Below are 7,795 nucleotides of genomic sequence, written 5' to 3' on the forward strand. Positions count from 1 at the left end.
GCACCGCCACGAAAGTACCGAAAGTTCAACTCGAAATGACTCGAGAAAAAGCGTTATAAGGTATCGAAATTTTGTGTGAAATCGTTATGTTTCGACGAAATCTAGTCGAACGTTACGATTTCACTTTATTTTTTTAAAAAATTTCATCCACCGGACCAACATGACCGGGACGTTGGAACTTAGAATTTTTTCGCACCGCCATGAAAGTACCGAAAGTTCAACTCGAAATGACTCGAGAAAAAGCGTTATAAGGTATCGAAATTTTGTGTGAAATCGTTATCTGTCGAGGAAATCTAGTCGAACGTAACGATTTCACTTTATTTTTTTAAAAAATTTCATCCACCGGACCAACATGACCGGGACGTTGGAACTTAGAATTTTTTCGCACCGCCACGAAAGTACCGAAAGTTCAACTCGAAATAACTCGAGAAAAAGCGTTATAAGGTATCGAAATTATCAGTGAAATCGTTATGTTTCGACGAAATCTAGTCGAACGTTACGATTTCACTTTATTTTTTTAAAAAATTTCATCCACCGGACCAACATGACCGGGACGTTGGAACTTAGAATTTTTTCGCACCGCCACGAAAGTACCGAAAGTTCAACTCGAAATAACTCGAGAAAAAGCGTTATAAGGTATCGAAATTATCAGTGAAATCGTTATGTTTCGACGAAATCTAGTCGAAAGTAGCGATTTCCCTTTATTTTTTTAAAAAATTTCATCCACCGGACCAACATGACCGGGACGTTTGAACTTAGAATTTTTTCGCACCGCCACGAAAGTACCGAAAGTTCAAATCGAAATAACTCGAGAAAAAGCGTTATAAGGTATCGAAATTATCAGTGAAATCGTTATTTTTCGACGAAATCTAGTCGAAAGTAGCGATTTCACTTTATTTTTTTAAAAAATTTCATCCACCGGACCAACATGACCGGGACGTTGGAACTTTGAATTTTTTCGCCCCGTTACGAAAAGGCCGAAAGTTCCCCTCGAAATAACTCGAGAAAAAGCGTTATAAGGTATCGAAATTTTGTGTGAAATCGTTATGTTTCGACGAAATCTAGTCGAAAGTAGCGATTTCACTTTATTTTTTTAAAAAATTTCATCCACCGGACCAACATGACCGGGACGTTGGAACTTAGAATTTTTTCGCACCGCCACGAAAGTACCGAAAGTTCAACTCGAAATAACTCGAGAAAAAGCGTTATAAGGTATCGAAATTTTGTGTGAAATCGTTATGTTTCGACGAAATCTAGTCGAACGTTACGATTTCACTTTATTTTTTTAAAAAATTTCATCCACCGGACCAACATGACCGGGACGTTGGAACTTGGAATTTTTTCGCCCCGTTACGAAAAGGCCGAAAGTTCCCCTCGAAATAACTCGAGAAAAAGCGTTATAAGGTATCGAAATTATCAGTGAAATCGTTATGTTTCGACGAAATCTAGTCGAAAGTAGCGATTTCACTTTATTTTTTTAAAAATTTCATCCACCGGACCAACATGACCGGGACGTTGGAACTTAGAATTTTTTCGCACCGCCACGAAAGTACCGAAAGTTCAACTCGAAATAACTCGAGAAAAAGCGTTATAAGGTATCGAAATTTTGTGTGAAATCGTTATGTTTCGACGAAATCTAGTCGAGCGTTACGATTTCACTTTATTTTTTTAAAAAATTTCATCCACCGGACCAACATGACCGGGACGTTGGAACTTAGAATTTTTTCGCACCGCCACGAAAGTACCGAAAGTTCAACTCGAAATAACTCGAGAAAAAGCGTTATAAGGTATCGAAATTTTGTGTGAAATCGTTATGTTTCGACGAAATCTAGTCGAGCGTTACGATTTCACTTTATTTTTTTAAAAAATTTCATCCACCGGACCAACATGACCGGGACGTTGGAACTTGGAATTTTTTCGCTCCGTTACGAAAAGGCCGAAAGTTCCCCTCGAAATAACTCGAGAAAAAGCGTTATAAGGTATCGAAATTATCAGTGAAATCGTTATGTTTCGACGAAATCTAGTCGAAGGTAGCGATTTCACTTTATTTTTTTAAAAAATTTCATCCACCGGACCAACATGACCGGGACGTTGGAACTTAGAATTTTTTCGCACCGCCACGAAAGTACCGAAAGTTCAACTCGAAATAACTCGAGAAAAAGCGTTATAAGGTATCGAAATTATCAGTGAAATCGTTATGTTTCGACGAAATCTAGTCGAAAGTAGCGATTTCACTTTATTTTTTTAAAAAATTTCATCCACCGGACCAACATGACCGGGACGTTGGAACTTAGAATTTTTTCGCACCGCCACGAAAGTACCGAAAGTTCAACTCGAAATAACTCGAGAAAAAGCGTTATAAGGTATCGAAATTTTGTGTGAAATCGTTATGTTTCGACGAAATCTAGTCGAACGTTACGATTTCACTTTATTTTTTTAAAAAATTTCATCCACCGGACCAACATGACCGGGACGTTGGAACTTAGAATTTTTTCGCACCGCCACGAAAGTACCGAAAGTTCAACTCGAAATAACTCGAGAAAAAGCGTTATAAGGTATCGAAATTATCAGTGAAATCGTTATGTTTCGACGAAATCTAGTCGAAAGTAGCGATTTCACTTTATTTTTTTAAAAAATTTCATCCACCGGACCAACATGACCGGGACGTTGGAACTTAGAATTTTTTCGCACCGCCACGAAAGTACCGAAAGTTCAACTCGAAATGACTCGAGAAAAAGCGTTATAAGGTATCGAAATTTTGTGTGAAATCGTTATGTTTCGACGAAATCTAGTCGAACGTTACGATTTCACTTTATTTTTTTAAAAAATTTCATCCACCGGACCAACATGACCGGGACGTTGGAACTTAGAATTTTTTCGCACCGCCATGAAAGTACCGAAAGTTCAACTCGAAATGACTCGAGAAAAAGCGTTATAAGGTATCGAAATTTTGTGTGAAATCGTTATCTGTCGAGGAAATCTAGTCGAACGTAACGATTTCACTTTATTTTTTTAAAAAATTTCATCCACCGGACCAACATGACCGGGACGTTGGAACTTAGAATTTTTTCGCACCGCCACGAAAGTACCGAAAGGTCAACTCGAAATAACTCGAGAAAAAGCGTTATAAGGTATCGAAATTATCAGTGAAATCGTTATGTTTCGACGAAATCTAGTCGAAAGTAGCGATTTCCCTTTATTTTTTTAAAAAATTTCATCCACCGGACCAACATGACCGGGACGTTTGAACTTAGAATTTTTTCGCACCGCCACGAAAGTACCGAAAGTTCAACTCGAAATAACTCGAGAAAAAGCGTTATAAGGTATCGAAATTATCAGTGAAATCGTTATGTTTCGACGAAATCTAGTCGAAAGTAGCGATTTCACTTTATTTTTTTAAAAAATTTCATCCACCGGACCAACATGACCGGGACGTTGGAACTTAGAATTTTTTCGCACCGCCACGAAAGTACCGAAAGTTCAACTCGAAATGACTCGAGAAAAAGCGTTATAAGGTATCGAAATTTTGTGTGAAATCGTTATGTTTCGACGAAATCTAGTCGAACGTTACGATTTCACTTTATTTTTTTAAAAAATTTCATCCACCGGACCAACATGACCGGGACGTTGGAACTTAGAATTTTTTCGCACCGCCATGAAAGTACCGAAAGTTCAACTCGAAATGACTCGAGAAAAAGCGTTATAAGGTATCGAAATTTTGTGTGAAATCGTTATCTGTCGAGGAAATCTAGTCGAACGTAACGATTTCACTTTATTTTTTTAAAAAATTTCATCCACCGGACCAACATGACCGGGACGTTGGAACTTGCAATTTTGTGGCCCCGCTACGAAGAGGCCGGATGTTCCCATCGAAATGACCCGCTAAAAATCGTTACAAGGTAGGAATATCTTTGCATAAATCGACGTACCACGATAAAATACGTCGGAAATAATGGTTTATCTCGGCCGCGTACGAGTAAAAAGAAATACGCCGCTGTGCGCGCACGTCAAATTCAGCGGGTAAACGGCGGGAGTAACTATGACTCTCTTACGGAACGCTGCGGGGCGCGACGCGCAGTGCGCGCGCGCGCGCCCTTCTAACGTCTTTCACGTTCTTTCGCGTTCTTTCGCGTTCATTCGCGTTCATTCGCGTTCATTCGCGTTCATTCGCGTTTTTCCCGCTTCACGAGAGAGACGAAAACGAGGAGAAAGGTCGCGATAAATGCTTGCTCGCGGTGCTCGCTCGGACCAATCTAGCCCAACCCTAAACCGATCCCGCGCGTTCTAACGAAGATTTCGATGAAATCGAAGAACGAACCCAAAAGTTATTGGTTTTGGGTTGCGCTATTTTTTTTCGAGCGAGCGGAGCGAGCGAGCAACGCGTAAGAGCGTATCGTTGCATCGCATGGACTTTGAAACATCCGCCTCTGTTCGAACGTTCGGGTAGAAATAACTCGCTGAATAGCGTTATAATGTATCGAAATTTTGCGTGAAATCGCTATGTTACGACGTAATCTGGTCGAAAGTAACGATTTCACTTTATTTTTTTGAAAAATTTCGTCCGCCGGACCAAATTGGCCGAGAGGTTGGAACTTGGAATTTTGTCGCCCCGCTACGAAGAGGCCGGATGTTCCCATCGAATTGACCCGCTAAAAATCGTTACAAGGTTGGAATATCTTTGCATAAATCGACGTACCACGATAAAATACGTCGGAAATAATGGTTTATCTCGGCCGCGTACAAGTAAAAGGCAATACGCCGCTGCGCGCGCACGTCAAATTCAGCGGGTAAACGGCGGGAGTAACTATGACTCTCTTAAGGCACGCTGCGGGGCGCGACGCGCCGTGCGCGCGCGCGCGCGCGCCCTTCTAACGTCTTTCACGTTCTTTCGCGTTCTTTCGCGTTCATTCGCGTTCATTCGCGTTCATTCGCGTTCATTCGCGTTCATTCGCGTTCATTCGCGTTCATTCGCGTTCATTCGCGTTTTTCCCGCTTCTCGAGAGAGACGAAAACGAGGAGAAAGGTCGCGATAAATGCTCGCTCGCGGCGCTCGCTCGGACCCATCTAGCCCAACCCTAAACCGATCCCGCGCGTTCTAACGAAGTTTTCGATGAAATCGAAGAACGAACGCAAAAGTTATTGGTTTTGGGTTGGGCTATTTTTTTTCGAGCGAGCGGAGCGAGCGAGCAACGCGTAAGAGCGTATCGTTGCATCGCATGGACTTTGAAACATCCGCCTCTGTTCGAACGTTCGAGTAGAAATAACTCGCTGAAAAGCGTTATAATGTATCGAAATTTTGCGTGTAATCGCTATGTTACGACGTAATCTGGTCGAAAGTAACGATTTCACTTTATTTTTTTGAAAAATTTCGTCCGCCGGACCAAAATGGCCGAGAGGTTGGAACTTGGAATTTTGTCGCCCCGCTACGAAGAGGCCGGATGTTCCCATCGAATTGACCCGCTAAAAATCGTTACAAGGTTGGAATATCTTTGCATAAATCGACGTACCACGATAAAATACGTCGGAAATAATGGTTTATCTCGGCCGCGTACAAGTAAAAAGCAATACGCCGCTGCGCGCGCACGTCAAATTCAGCGGGTAAACGGCGGGAGAAACTATGACTCTCTTAAGGCACGCTGCGGGGCGCGACGCGCCGTGCGCGCGCGCGCGCGCGCGCCCTTCTAACGTCTTTCACGTTCTTTCGCGTTCTTTCGCGTTCATTCGCGTTCATTCGCGTTCATTCGCGTTCATTCGCGTTCATTCGCGTTCATTCGCGTACATTCGCGTTTTTCCCGCTTCTCGAGAGAGACGAAAACGAGGAGAAAGGTCGCGATAAATGCTCGGTCGCGGCGCTCGCTCGGACCCATCTAGCCCAACCCTAAACCGATCCCGCGCGTTCTAACGAAGTTTTCGATGAAATCGAAGAACGAACGCAAAAGTTATTGGTTTTGGGTTGGGCTATTTTTTTTCGAGCGAGCGGAAGGAGCGAGCAACGCGTAAGAGCGTATCGTTGCATCGCATGGACTTTGAAACATCCGCCTCTGTTCGAACGTTCGAGTAGAAATAACTCGCTGAATAGCGTTATAATGTATCGAAATTTTGCGTGAAATCGCTATGTTACGACGTAATCTGGCCGAAAGTAACGATTTCACTTTATTTTTTTGAAAAATTTCGTCCGCCGGACCAAAATGGCCGAGAGGTTGGAACTTGGAATTTTGTCGCCCCGCTACGAAGAGACCGGATGTTCCCATCGAATTGACCCGCTAAAAATCGTTACAAGGTTGGAATGTCTTTGCATAAATCGACGTACCACGATAAAATACGTCGGAAATAATGGTTTATCTCGGCCGCGTACAAGTAAAAAGCAATACGCCGCTGCGCGCGCACGTCAAATTCAGCGGGTAAACGGCGGGAGTAACTATGACTCTCTTAAGGCACGCTGCGGGGCGCGACGCGCCGTGCGCGCGCGCGCGCGCGCCCTTCTAACGTCTTTCACGTTCTTTCGCGTTCTTTCGCGTTCATTCGCGTTCATTCGCGTTCATTCGCGTTCATTCGCGTTCATTCGCGTTCATTCGCGTTCATTCGCGTTTTTCCCGCTTCTCGAGAGAGACGAAAACGAGGAGAAAGGTCGCGATAAATGCTCGCTCGCGGCGCTCGCTCGGACCCATCTAGCCCAACCCTAAACCGATCCCGCGCGTTCTAACGAAGTTTTCGATGAAATCGAAGAACGAACGCAAAAGTTATTGGTTTTGGGTTGGGCTATTTTTTTTCGAGCGAGCGGAGCGAGCGAGCAACGCGTAAGAGCGTATCGTTGCATCGGATGGACTTTGAAACATCCGCCTCTGTTCGAACGTTCGAGTAGAAATAACTCGCTGAATAGCGTTATAATGTATCGAAATTTTGCGTGAAATCGCTATGTTACGACGTAATCTGGTCGAAAGTAACGATTTCACTTTATTTTTTTGAAAAATTTCGTCCACCGGACCAACATGACCGGGACGTTGGAACTTAGAATTTTTTCGCACCGCAACGAAAGTACCGAAAGTTCAACTCGAAATAACTCGAGAAAAAGCGTTATAAGGTATCGAAATTATCAGTGAAATCGTTATGTTTCGACGAAATCTAGTCGAAAGTAGCGATTTCCCTTTATTTTTTTAAAAAATTTCATCCACCGGACCAACATGACCGGGACGTTTGAACTTAGAATTTTTTCGCACCGCCACGAAGGTACCGAAAGTTCAACTCGAAATAACTCGAGAAAAAGCGTTATAAGGTATCGAAATTATCAGTGAAATCGTTATGTTTCGACGAAATCTAGTCGAAAGTAGCGATTTCACTTTATTTTTTTAAAAAATTTCATCCACAGGACCAACATGACCGGGACGTTGGAACTTAGAATTTTTTCGCACCGCCACGAAAGTACCGAAAGTTCAACTCGATATAACTCGAGAAAAAGCGTTATAAGGTATCGAAATTTTGTGTGAAATCGTTATGTTTCGACGAAATCTAGTCGGAAGTAGCGATTTCACTTTATTTTTTTAAAAAATTTCATCCACCGGACCAACATGACCGGGACGTTTGAACTTAGAATTTTTTCGCACCGCCACGAAAGTACCGAAAGTTCAACTCGAAATAACTCGAGAAAAAGCGTTATAAGGTATCGAAATTATCAGTGAAATCGTTATGTTTCGACGAAATCTAGTCGAAAGTAGCGATTTCACTTTATTTTTTTTAAAAATTTCATCCACCGGACCAACATGACCGGGACGTTGGAACTTTGAATTTTTTCGCCCCG

This window comes from Bombus vancouverensis, unplaced genomic scaffold (assembly GCF_051014615.1).
Source record: "Bombus vancouverensis nearcticus unplaced genomic scaffold, iyBomVanc1_principal scaffold0063, whole genome shotgun sequence".
In the NCBI taxonomy this organism is placed as follows: domain Eukaryota; kingdom Metazoa; phylum Arthropoda; class Insecta; order Hymenoptera; family Apidae; genus Bombus; species Bombus vancouverensis.